The 14,832-nt window shown below is 30.8% G+C and overlaps 1 long non-coding RNA gene across 1 annotated transcript; it reads right to left on the reverse strand.

Annotated features, from left to right (window-relative positions):
• Positions 1–9,243: 9,243 nt before the first annotated feature.
• Positions 9,244–11,773, reverse strand: LOC132034219 (uncharacterized). Its single transcript, XR_009408999.1, has 2 exons — positions 11,478–11,773; positions 9,244–9,423 (listed from the first exon to the last, which is right to left on the reverse strand). It is a non-coding gene; the product is annotated as an uncharacterized LOC132034219 (long non-coding RNA).
• Positions 11,774–14,832: the final 3,059 nt, after the last annotated feature.

The following is a 14,832-nucleotide window of genomic DNA, read 5'->3' on the forward strand; positions in this document are numbered from 1 at the left end:
ACACTAACCTAACATTTTTTTACCCCCCCCCCCCCCCCCAACAAAAAAAAAGAAAATGATACTCAAAATCACAAAAAAAACTTACTCCCTTTTATTACAAGTTGTTTGACTTTACTACTGCTTGAAAAACTACAAAATTATTTCATTAACTACATAATTTCAAAGATGTTCTCAACATTTTTAACTACTCCATCAAGTTTGGATTATAGTTTCTTTTTATGTAATTTTTAAAGTGTAAATTTATATTAAGAAATATATTTATGAATACCGCGTAGTCAGAGGCGGAGGGAGGAAGGGTCAAGGGGGCTCATTCGGACCTTTTTCGGTGAAAAATTACACTGTTTATATATGATTAAAATTATTTTTTATGTATATATATTAGACGTTGAACCCCATTTGGCTTCTTTGTGTATTTAATTTTTCATATTTGAACCCCCTTAGTGAAAATTCTGGTTTCGTCACTGTGCGTAGTATGCCTGACACTATTTTTTTGTAGACGAATGGAGTATAAGTTACAACATACATTGTTCATTATGTTATCATTTTAGAAACTAAGTAATATTTAAGTACGCATGCATTTTAAAAAAATAAAATATTAGAATATACCAAATAATATCCAAAAAAAAGTTAATTTTGTTAAACATGAACGATATAGCTAATCAACGTACAAACCAACACAACACGGTGATGAAAAGATTCAAATTTCAATATTGTTAACAAATAATTTAGATAAAAATAAACAAATTACGTAACAATATCTAATTCAAACGAAGATCAATTTATCTGTTAAATTTTTAAAGTTTCGCATTGGACAATTAAATTCAATTCTTGTGTGCAATACATGTTTAAATTAAGTTAACTGCAAATGTGGTGCATTTTCCCATTCAAGTTACACCTATTGAATTTTTAATTGACATCTTCACAGTTCACAATTTCTTATAAGTGTTTCAAGAGGAGCTTGAAATTTTCTAAATTTATCAAAATTGAGTGTGGCACCCTAAGTAATAAAGAAATATAGTAGGAGTAAAAATGTGGCATATGAAAAAGTTAAAGTACATGTTACATCATCTTCAATAAAGTTAGTCTAAGGATTTTGTATTACCAAAAAAGACTTGAAAGTGCTTAATCTTTATATAACACCTTATAGTAGATGAAGTAATAACAGATAAATATGGGGGCAAATTTGGAAGAAGGAACCTCTTAGTTGGTAAGGTTTAGTTGTAATGTAACTAAAATCACCAACTAAGTACTATAAAAAAGTTTGATTGGCTCTTATATAATATAGTAATATGCAGAGGCGGACCCATATATGTGTGTATGTACACCTTGAGAAATTAGTATATTTAATTATGCACTCTAACAAATGAAAGTGTCTTTGGGGCACATTGATTCGTTAAACTGATGCTTCCCTTACATGTCACTCCGGATCGAGCCAGAATGTCACTTTTAATTATTTTTTTGAGCCTATGTTTAGGAAAACAATAAGCGTTAAATGAGCTCGTCCAGATTCAAACATGCACTGTCACCACATGTTGCACATCCTAGGCCACTGAGCTATCTCTTTCATTTCCTTTTCTGTGTTAAATTTTATTTATTACACATATTTGACCTATATACTTGTATTTTCGCCACTGCTACGCTATTAGTGACCGCCGACACGGTATTATCCCTCAGTCGTCATTAAATTTTTTATTGGCGTTTATGTTAAGATAATGGTGCTCTCGCTTTCTTAAAATCCTGGGTCCGCCTCTTCATATATGCTTTTCACTTAATTATAATTAATTAATACTAATTATAATTAATACTCCCTCCATCCCAATTAATGTGGCACCATTTAACTTGACACGAAATTTAAGAAAGAAAGTAAGATTTTTGAAATGTGTGGTCCAAAACAAGTCTTACATAAATGTGTGGTTGCAAATCATTCATAAAGTTAAGCTTTAATGCATATGCGCCCCCCTAAACTTGCCCATTTTTATTTTTATTTTGGCACCTCAACTAAGTGTTGTTCCTATTGAACCCCTGAACTCGTCCTTAAGTGTGTCTATCAAACCCCCTAAATCTGATTTTTAATTTATTGACTTTTGGCAACTATATTATTTTTGTTGCCAAAAGAGCTATTGCAATTTTTATACTTTCTTGTAGTGTTTATTATTTTAGACATGTGGTAAACTATTCTTTAGATCATGGATGTGTTGGTTTCTGCTGGTTCTGCTCTTCCACTGTCAGCTTAATTAAGAGCTACCCTTTTTTTCCCTCTCAATTGCTGCTAATCTTAGCTAAAAGATGACATAATTAAATTAGAATATATATTAGCATATTACATCATTGAAGATGGAATACTACGTAAGTTGGATTGTGTTTGATAGATACACTTGAGGATGAGTTGAGGGGTTCAATAGGAACAACACTTAGTTGAAGTGCCAAAATGAAAAAACGGGATAAGTTTAGGGGACCGCATATGCATTAAGCCTAAAGTTAAATTATTTCTAAAGGTGACATTCTTTTTGGAACATACCAAAAAGGAAATGGTGCCACATAAATTGGGACAGAGGGAGTAATATTTTTATTAAGTAAATTATTCAATCATAATAAATTAATATGATTTGATTGTTTGAATGTACTGGAAGTGGAAGTGAAGAAAGAGGAAAACAAGATTTTAGGTGTTTTCTAAATACTCCCTCTGTCCCATAATAAGTGTCACCTTAACATAAAAATATGTCTCATAATAAGTGTTATCTTAGGAAATCAAGACATAAATTGACTAGTTTTTCCAACTCTACCCTTAGACAAAAATTGACAAGTTAAAGTAACATCTAAATGATGATTGGAAAAGCCACATAGTAACTTGGTCTTATTAGATTTCTAATGTCAAAAGGTTTACTACTTGTACATGCTCTAATCAAGAGGAAAAAATAATTTATTTTTATATAGGGGTAATTTAGTAAACTTCATATTGCATTATTAATTTTTTAATATGTGTATTTTTTTTGCTAAGATGATACTTATTATGGGACGGAGGGATTACAGCTTTCATGCTGAAACGGGTCAAAAATTTCTTTCAATAAGTGACCAGACAAATAGTTGCACATGTGGGATGCATTTATGGTAAACCTGTCAACCGGGCTGGTTGAACCAGTGACCAGAACCGACTCAACAGGTCCCGGACCCGGATCACCGGATCACCAGTTTGCGGTTGACAGTTACCCGTCATTGACAGTCCGGTTACGGTTTCTAAAAATATCGACCGAATAACCGGTGAAATAATTTTTTTTTTTTTTAAATAGTTGTTGAAGGACCATTGCCCAACGGTGCAATTTGCATTTAACGGCCAAAATTTGAGTTTTTTGGCCCCCCACCACCCCCAAGCCCCCAAACTTTTATTTTTAACACATTAACCCCTCCCCCACTGCTATATAAATCTCTCTCCATTTTATTTTCATCCACACCAATTTTCTCTCTCAATTTCTCTCAATTATTAGCTATTTTGCAACAACTAGCCACTTTAAAATTACAATTTCTCTCAATTGTACACTATAAAGTATAAAGTTTCCTTCAAGTTTTAATTTTATATTTTGCAATTATACAAACAAAGTGTTGGTGGAGTTGGTGGATTTGCAATTCTAGCCGCCTTCAATTCGATGCTTGTATTGTCGAAGAATTTATTCCGGCAATTTGGTACCTTCTTTCCAACTCTATCTTTAATTTCCGCAATTTAATTCTTGCAATTTAATTTTCGCAATTTAATTTCTTGCGATTTAATTTCTTCCAATTTATTTTCTTGAGATTTATTTAATTGCTTGCGATTTAATTTCTTGTTATTTAATTATGAAGAGATGAGACTTCTTTGGTGGTAGTAGGAGTAGTGGTAGGGGGAGGGGAAATATGGATGAAACATTTGTGGGTAAAACACCTAATATAGGTTATGACATAATGAAAATAATCCAATTTTAGATAGCGAAGTAATGGAAAACCGATTTGGCCCAACCTTTCATCAAGTTGATGATGATAAAACACAATCACCGGAACATCCGATAGGAGATACACAAGCACAACAATCATAAACACAGTCAAAACCCACTCGTAAGCCAACCTCTAAATTTTGGAATTATATGACTAAGGATAGGGAGAAAGAAATAGCCACGTGTAATATATGTAATAAAATATTTGTGTCTAGGTATAGGAACAATAAGGATGTGGGAACAGGTTCACTATCGAGTCATTTAGCGGCAAAACGTAGGGATTTGTGGGGATCACAAACGGGTTCCGGGGGTATTAAAAAAATAATAGACCCACATATCGGAAAAACTTTTAGTTACAACAAGAAGAAAGACCATGTACATATAGCTAAAATGGTAGCTTATGATGCTTTATCATTTTTCTTTCCTTCAGGGCCGGATTTTGTTACTTATATTCAACGTAGTTATAATTCGATATTTGAGGGTATTTCTAGAAGTACTTGTAGAGCGGATATTATTGATTTATATAGAAAAGTATAGATTTTATTTGCGCCATGTACTTAATTCTTTAAATTGTAATGTTTTCCTTACCGCCGATCTTGGTCTTAGTGTTAATAAGTTAGATTTATTTGCTATTACATGTCATTGGATAGATGATAATTGGTGATGCAAAAAAGAATTATAGCTTTTTATATATGATGAAGAGAAGGGTCGCCACACAGGTAAATTTTTAGCGAATGGAATAACAACTAATATGAACTTTTTTAACATTTACAAAAAAACACTTTGTATTGCTTTAGATAATACTTCTAACAACACAAAGGCGGTTGGCCTTATAAAAAGTGAATTAAACCCTCCACTAGAAAATGTTTTTCATGTGAGATGTAGTTGTCACATTTTAAACTTTATTGTTAAGGATGGTCTTAAGTTATTTGATAATCCTATTTACAAGGTTACGAACGCGGTTGTTTTTCTTTTTTTGTAATGTCAATAGGGCTAAAATGAGAGATTTTAAGAGTCAATGTGTGAGTGTTGGTCTTATACCTAAGAAAATTCAAGTTGAAGTTGATACTAGGTAGAACTTCACTTACATTATGTTGCAACAAGCATATGAATATAAGGTTCCCATACAAAATACTCACAACAATCACAATGAGGAGATTAGTGAGTGGTTAAGTAATTCCGATTGGGAAGATGTTGTGGAATGTACTACACTTTTAGAAACATTTTATAATGCTACTCTTGCTTTTTCTAGACAATTATATCCCGCGGTTACCAAAATTTTAGCATACTTAGCCGAAATAACTAGAGTTTTATATGAGTATAGTGAAAAACCGGGTTATCAAGCGAGTATTCATAGTATGAGGGAAAAATTTAAGAAGTATTATTTTTCCATCCCAACTTTATTTATATTGGGTTCTTTTCTAAATCCTTGTCTTAAAACTTGTTATACCGTTGAGTTGATTAGAAAAATTTATTGTTATTTAGATATTACTACTGAGGAACCATCTAAATTTGAGGCCGAGAAAGCGGTAGATGTTGAGCTTAAAATTCTTTTTTACACATTATTCTAAGTTGGAAGAAAATGCGACACTCGTTGCTCCACACCCTACTACTTCTACTGCTCAAACTAAAAAATATGGCATGTCTAGTTTAGGAATTTGGAGAAACATTTCTACTACTCCTTCTAGTAGTAGTGCAAACTTTGATGAACTTCACTTTTATTTGACGCAGCTGGTGGTGAAAATGAACGACGAAATGGACGTCTTAGCATGGTGGAAGAAATACAAGATGAATTATCCGGTGCTTGCAAGAATGACTCGGGATATCCTTAATGTTCAAATATCAACCGTGGCCTCGGAAAGTGCATTTAGCCAAGAAAGACAACAAATTGGAGACCATAGACACTCCTTATCTGGATTTAGCTTGCAAGTACTAGTTTGCATTCAGGATTGGATTAGATCGGAGTGACGCAACCAAAGTCTAGCGGCGGTGGAAGGTGAAGAGCAAGAGATTGAAGTTTTAATAGTAAGTGAAGAAGACCAAATTGAAGACATGGAAGATATCTCAATAGATGAATATGATATGACGAACATTACCCAAATGGTTGAAACAATGTGATTTTATTCCTGTATTACTTAGTTGCAACTCATGTATTATTTGCAAGTTAAAAAAAATTATAACTTGCAAATAAATGTTATCCATCAATGAATAAAATATATGACTCATTGAGCTTTCTTCTATTTACTTGTATTCATATTCTTACAAGTATTCAAGTTAATATTACTTATATTAAGTTTGGAATATATCTACAATATACTTAGAATATACTTATAATATACATCTACTTAAATTATAAAATAGAAAGTTATAACTATATATATTTATAAATATACAATCTTGAATTTTATAATACTCATAAGTTATTAATAAATATAAAATTTAAGTTATAATACATATAACTTAAACATATATACCTACAATATACTTAGAATATACTTATAATATACATATATTTAAGTTATAAAATAAAAAATTATATACTTAGAAAAAAACAATCTTGAATTTTATGATACTCAAAAGTTGTTAGTAAATATATAAACTTAAGTTATATAATACATATAACTTAAACATATATATATACACACTTAGAATATATACATGACACATATAAATATACTTAAGTTAAAAATATATTTGGAAATAAGAAGTATACAATCTATATTACGATATATATATATATATATATATAACCGATCGGTTATGATTCGAGTATTTTCAATCGGATAACCGCCCCGTTAACCGCAATCGGTTGCCACGACTGATTTTTTAATCGGCAACCGGCCGGTTGAGCCACTCGGTGTTGGAACCGGGCCGGGTTACCCAGTTGACTGGTTTAATTTATGGTCCTTGCTGGAGGAGGGCCACAATACGTCTACTTTTGGCATTCCCAAACAGTAATATCACGTGATTGCCCCAACAGTAAATTTTCTTTGTATTTCTTTTTTAAAGCACGAATGTGACCAGATAAATAGGTACTCCCTCTAGATTAAAAAAAAAAAAAAGTTCACTTGGTCATTTGCAAATTCTTTAAAAAAATATAAATTTTTAAATAAAAATAAAAAATTTGACTAAATTATTTTTAATTAAATAAGTATTGCAATTTTATCAAACAGTATTTAATAAGAATAAATATGAAAAAATAAAATTAATTCTTTCTTAATTTAATAAATAATATATTTTACCAAAAAAAAAGGTAAATGAACAATCTTTTTGATTTCGAGGGAGTACTATTGCTACTATTAATTTTTTACCAGTTGCACAAGTGTCACGCACATCCTGAATCGAGGAGGGCTAGATATGTCAGCTTCTGTCTTTTTCCCATATAAAAAATCTTTGAAACCTGGCGGCAGTGGATGAGCATGAGTGGTTGCCCTAATAATAAGTCTTTGTTTCTCGAACCTTCTTTTCCCCACTTTGTAGTCTAGTATTTATTTCAAATTTGAAAAAAGATTCCTTTACCATTATCTTCTGTCCGTAACTCATTAATAAATAGGCTCTCGTACTGGGCCATTTCAAGAAAATCCCATCCAAAATGAAAAAATCAGAGTGAAAAAAGAGAGAGCACTTCATCCATGGTGTCAAGAGCAAAGATTGAGCTCTCATCCATGGATGTATGTAGAGGAAAGCTTATAGATCTATCTCACAGTTGTACCCAGTGTTAAATTTGTTCTTCACAATATGTAGATCGAAACGAGTCGAGTGTTGTTTTTTTTCATTTTTTATTTAAAGCTAAGTGATATTTCAGTAGATTTACCGCTACTGAACTCCTTAAACACTTTCATTTCTTCCCGTAGTGAAAGACCTATGGTCTTTTTTCAATCTTTAGCTTACAGTTATACCCAGTGCAATTCGTTTCTTATATGATGTGTTTTGGCCTATAAATTTTATTTGTGTTTGTGAGCATTCTAAGAGTCCATTTACATGCAAATTGACAGAAAAATCTGTTGAGGTGACTATTATTTTGGTGCGAGAATTTTATGCCAATACAATTAATTATTTGGAGAAACACATTAACATATTGGTTCCAAGCATGATAATTTCCATCAGCTGAGAAATATCAACAAGATGTTGAAACTACCAAATCAAGATTTGATATGCCAAAATTCTAGACTTGCGACAAGCTGAGAGCTGTATTTGGGGAGTTGACATTCTGCGCTCGACTGGGGTGAATGATCAAAATCTCCAAATAAATATTTTTATCAGTAGCAAAAGAAAGATTCTTGCTCAACATTAATTGTATAGACATCTTTTATAAAGATAAGTAATGTATTATTTATATATATTGTATCACATTTTAGAATCTTCAAGTACTCAAAATAGTGCATTTAAGTTCCAGATTATAAATGATGCTCGAGTTAGAATGGCAAAATATTTTGAGTAAAGAGGAAAATATACTTTTACCTTGTACTAGTACAAAAATGCGTGCATAACTTTACAGTTGCAATTTTTTTGGATGATATATAAAGTTAATAAAGATCTTCAATTTTTATTTCATAAAGATCTTTAACTTTTATTTCCTATTGTTGTACTTTTCTAATAGTAGTCATGATAGTTCGCTGATGTTAATAGCTATTTTCTCGGTTAATTTTTTACTTGTTCTTTGTTAATTTGACGCTCTACTTAAGAAATTACTACTTATTTATTGTGGATTTATTTTATTGTATTACTGTTACTAGTTATGCTTTGAAAATTTAAGTTTACTACTAATATTTTACTCCTTCCGATCCAAAAAGATTATTCTATTTTCCTTATTAGTTAGTCCAAAAAGATTAACATCTTAGAAACAATTTAATTTTATAAAATGATTTACAATCACATAAATATTTTAGATTTATTTTGGGTCACATATTTCAAAGATCTTCCTTTATTAAATTTCGTGTTAAATCAAATTTGGATAATCTTTTTAGGATGGAAGGAGAATGTAGTTACTTATAAAGGTCGGGAAGAAAATAATATGTGGTTCATATTATATATGTTATTTTTAACATTTTGTCCAAAATGAATGTTATTTTTAACTTTTACCGTCTCATCATAACAATTGAAAAATCTACAGACTCCTGCAAATATCCAATCAAACCAGCAATTCACTTCCGTGTTTGACAAGATTGAAGCACTAAATAATTAGAGACTAGAATAGAATGGTAGTAAATATTAACTTTGACTTGGCCTGATCATGCTGTGCTTTTTGTGTTATTTTATACTCCTGCATCTTCCGGAAATGTTCTGTCCTGTAAGGGCTTGGACTTCCGAAAATTCAAAAGTGGTTCTCCAACCACGGATAGCAGAATTTGCAAATGTGTCACGGGCTTCACCTTTTGCTTTCCAAAGTCCGTGTTTCATCTTTTCTTTTTCTTCTTCTTTTTTTTTTTTTTTTTTTTTTTTAACTGGGAACCATGATCATCTACGTGTACCATGAATGGTTAGTAAGAAAACAGACTTAAGCAGCCTGAAAGTGAGTTTATTATTAAAATGCAATCACCAAAAAATATACTTTAGCTCTATTCTTGGGGAACTTGGTTGTCAACAATGAGGGATTGAAAAACCCAACAATGTGAAATAAGCAGAAAATATGTACACTCAACAATCTAAAAAAAAAAAAAAGGAGATCTGTCTAGGTGTCACCCTTGCCCTCCACCTCCAAAAACTGCTATCTTAATTACCTTTGAGTTTCCACATGTAAAATCAAAATCAAATTAAAGGTTTATTGCAGACTTAAAGGTCATATATATGTAATACTTTTTAAGCACCAATAGCATAAAATAAGTACTAATAATTTCATAAATGTTTATGATTTGGTGAGACCCAATAAACAAGATATGTCAATTGCAACATAAAGACAACTCTGACACTAAATTACATATGAAGAACTACAAATCATTTAGCCCAAGATTTCCAGAAACACTACAAGAAAGAAAACATTTGGCAACAAAATATTTTTGGTTGTCATAGATGGGTTATTATTGCAAAAAGTACTTTTGGCAATAACATTATTTTTGTTGTTGCATAAACTTTTTCCAACGGCTGTTATTGCAATGACGTGCAACAATTTTTTTTTTTTTTGCAACAATAGTCAATACTATATGGCAACAAAATTAAATTTTTGGCAGCAAAAAATGACTTTTGCCAACTATATTATTTTTGTTGCCAAAAGAACTGTTGCAATTTCTATACTTTTTTGTAGTAAAAGTCAGTGAAAAAATCAAGCACTATAAATTAACTCAAAAATTCATTGAAGAAGTCATTCTATCACTCCAAACTCTATATTCAAAAGGAAATCAAAATAAAAATTAAGTATTATCAAATGGAGAAATAGAGTACTGACCTTGAACAAGCTCTATGTTCGTTTCAGAAAAAATTATCAAAACTCAAAACACGAACTGCTCTTGAGGTTATGTAGTTTTAAAACTTTTTTGGGGGTTAAATTGTGGGTTACAAGCAGATGGTTCTTCTACGTGAATTTGTTTCGTTTATGTGAAATTGCACAAAGAAAGTTTCTGTCTTTATCTGTTTTAACGCGTCATCCTATTTCCGCTTAAATTATAGTATTGACGATGGGATACAAATTTTTTTACAATTGGATATCATCTCCTTCGTTATTGTGAAGAGTCGCTGTAAGTATATATTTAGCGATCGTCATCAAGTTCATTCATTAAGAAGTGGCTAAAAATCAAGTTTCTTGTAGCAAGAAATACCAAGGGAGTAAAATGTTGGCTTCCAAAGAGATTCAAAGCTTGTGCGTTTTCTTGTTGCAACAAAATCATAAAATACCTATACTGAAAAATAACAAATCTTGAGGTATACGACCAACCATAAACTATAACAACTTATATGCTTTATCAGCTGCGAATGAATGTATAATTTTGGACCTGTTACCTAAGCATATACTAACAGATAATTTTGTTCGAAACTAGCATAAGTATTTTGTGAAAAAAGAAAAATTAAAGCACAAGTATTTCCAACTAACTTCTAATAAATCAAAGATAGTTGTTTGAAGTTTCCAACTGCTTAAGAGAGGGATGATTAAAAAAATAAATATTTGACCAAAAATGGTAGTAGTTAAATTGATAAGAAGATTTATGAGCCAACTTTACAATTAGATTGGGGTAATTGAAATTCATCCCCTTCATTTAATGCTGAAATGACAACTTATTCTCGATGGAAAAAATAAAGTTTTTGGATCTAAAAAAGAATCATTTTAAAATGTTTAGTTTCACTTTAACGTCAAATTAACTTATATTAAAGCTGATACGACAATTAAAATCCGGACAGGAGTGTTTATATCTTTTCTTTTTTCATTTGTGAATTTTATAAAGGATTAAGAGTCAAAACACAAATGGATAGAACATAATCAAATAAAGAAAAGAAAAGTTGCAAGAGATAGTTCATTCAAACCCCACGACATAAATTAACATTACATCATCAAATAAAAGAAAGAAAGTGAATAGAAAAACTTACAAACTTGGTAACTCATTGATTCAATTGATCTGAAGAATCCATCAAGAAGACTCATGTTGAAAACAGATTTCATCATCATAACCGTCGTCATCCTCTTGTTCATCGTTGTGAACTCCCTTCATCTCAGCCGCAACAGGTTGAGTTGAGAATGAGAAGGATTGATAAAGCATCATTATATAGGACAGGCAAAGGAACTAGGGTTTCTAAATGCTATTACAAACTTTTCCAAACTTTAATATAAATATCAAAACTGTGCTCTTTGTTTTTTGTGGAACTGTACTATTATGGACTTTACTACCCGTTTACTCTTTTGACTGGATGAAACAACTTTAAAAAAATATACTCCCTCTGTTTCAATTTATATGAACTTATTTGACTGGGCACGATATTTAAGAAAGAAGGAAGACTTTTAAAACTTGTGGTTCAAAATAAGCCTTGAAAATTTGTGTGGCTGTAAATCATTCATAAAGTGAATTTGTTTCCAAATTAGGAAAGAGGTCATTCATTTTGGCACGGACTAAAAAGAAAATAGGTTCAAACAAATTGAAACAGAGTGAGTACTAACAAACAAAGTCTGGAAAAGAAAAAAAAAAAAGTTCATTTAAAATACCATATCCCCTTTACCCTCTTTTTCCTTGTAAATCCATTTCCTCTTGAAACTACAAAGGCAACTGTTGGATAACACTAAAATCACTTTGAAAGTTTGAATATAATGTTGAATCTGGTTTAAGTGTTGGCATATCACAACAATTGAAACGAACAAATACAATTAGCACGAGTTTTTCAATAAAACGTAATCACTTTAAATATTTGAATTTTGAAAAACTTTATGAAAATTTAGAATAATAGAAAACGAAAGTACTCTTTGACAAATATAGCTAAATATATATACTACAATAGGAAAAAAATTATTAATGACTTAATCTAAAATTTCTAAAACCATTTAATAGAGCTCTATAATTAGTAAAAAGTAATTTTCCTTGTTCTATTTTTTTTTTTTAAAAGGTTCCCACAGTGGCGGTTTATTACTTGATAGATTAAAAGAGTACAATGAGGGGGACAAAGCGTAACCTCAGAATTACAAAGTTAGAGTGAAAAAACTAACACTCACAATTTGATCTATCCATAACTTAGAAAACTTGTTTTCCTTGTAATCTATCTTCTCATAGAACGAGAAAAAACTAAGGTAAAATATTAATAAAAAAGTAAAATTGAAATCTAATTCGTTGTTACCTATAAAAAAATATCTAGTTAGAACTCTTGCAAGGAGTTAAGGCCAGACGTCTTAACTTTCTCAATTATGTAGGTGTCCAATTGTTAACTTTCTCAATTACGTAGGTGTCCAATTGTTTACTTTTCTTATATAATTTTTTTTTCCAGTTTTTTATTATTTTTTATATTTAGTGAAATGTGTTAGGATTCACTAAATCTTTTCCAAATACATTTGATAGAACTTTAGAAGTATGAATGGTGACACACTAATACTATACGATGGGCAATTGAGTTTTATTCGAACTTTTATAATATGCTAATAATAAAAAAAAAAGAATCTCGGCAAACTTTGTGACTTTTGTTTAGTATTGTTCTTGTCGAATTATTGTTGGTATGATATTAATAGACATGCGTTTTGTATATTAGAATCTAATTTTAATATTTATCATAGTTCTTCTTCTATTTAGATCAATTGAACAAAAAAAAACAATTAATTTATAAATGCATTGATAATACTTCATGAAATAACCAAAAGAAACGCGATCAAATTCACCAACTTAAGGGAAAAGGGTCAAAAATACCCCTCTACTTTGAAAAAATAGCTAAAAATATCCTCCGAACTTATTTTGAGTCAAAAATACCCCTCTCATCCTTAAAGTTTTCAAATATACCTCGTCTTGACGGAAATTACCCCCAAAATAACCCGAAATCATTATTTAAACCCGTTCCATCATTTAAACCCGACCCAACTAAATAATAACCCATAAGATCCCTTTATTCCCCCAATTCCCTCAAACTTCAAACCTACGTATTGGGGGAATAAGGGGATTTTATGGGTTATTATTTAGTTGGGTCGGGTTTAAATGATGGAGCGGGTTTCAAAAATGATTTCGGGTTATTTTGGGGGATAATTTCCGTCAAGACAGGGGTATATTTGAAAACTTTAAGGATGGGAGGGTATTTTTGACCCAAAATAAGTTTGGAGAATATTTTTAGCCCTTTTTCCAAAGTAGAGGGGTATTTTTGACCCTTTTCCCCCAACTTAATGTATAATACGTGATTCTTATAACGGACAAGAGGTAGCTCGCTTAACTACTGCCTATTCCATACTATTCTGCTAGAAATCTAAACTACTCATCATGCAATAAAATATATAATCAGATTGAAATATTTCAGTGAACAACTGGAGATTCAATTCACTTTTATTTGAATTTTAATTTGCATGAGAAAAAAATAAATGGCTTCTTATGTGTCAAAAAGTTAAGATAATTTTCGATGGGAAAAAAAGAGTTAAGATTGTTTATGTGTCTGATTATATAGATATGTGCCGACTCATTGCGCGCACACACATATATATAATCCAAAAACCTTAGCTATATATATATATATATATATATATATATTCACTCTCTTTGACACTCAATCTTGCATGTAATGACCGGAAGTTTGTGAAAATAGGTAGAGTGACTTTTAAAGTGATATAGGTAAAGAAGTAACTTTTTTGTTAAAAAAATAACAAACCAACAAAGATGATTGTACTAACTAATTTAAAGGGTTGAGTGATCTTTTAAGTAATTTCTTCTCAATTAAGGGAAAATTACGCTTTATATCTACAGGGAGAAAATATCTACTCCACGTAACTCATATTTTGAGTTTTTTACTCGGTTTAGCTCATATTTATGTATAAATTCCTTTTATACATTATTATATACTTTTATACAAGGTTGATATGTTATGTATAATGCGTTACCTAGGTATATGTTGTGTAATATTGTATATTGAGCTAAGTGGTGTAATATTTTATGTTAGGATGTTATTTTTGAATATTTCCGCCGCTCAATTATGTATTGGCAAGGTATTATTAAGTATATTTAGGAGAAATAAAAAACTGGAACAATGCTAACTCCACAATCACATTCTTCGGTTGACTGTTTCATTATTACGCTACTACGTCCCTATTAACATCGTTTTTACTTCTGTCATTTATTTCTTATATGTTTTATCACTTGCGAATGAATGTATAATTTTAATTTGGACTTGTTTACCTAAGCATTTACCGACGGCTAAATTTGTTTGAAACTAGCACAAGTATCTGGTGAAAAACGAAAAATTAAAGCACAAGCATTTCCAAATAGCTTCTAAT

Source organism: Lycium ferocissimum, chromosome 10, assembly GCF_029784015.1.
Source record: "Lycium ferocissimum isolate CSIRO_LF1 chromosome 10, AGI_CSIRO_Lferr_CH_V1, whole genome shotgun sequence".
NCBI lineage: Eukaryota > Viridiplantae > Streptophyta > Magnoliopsida > Solanales > Solanaceae > Lycium > Lycium ferocissimum.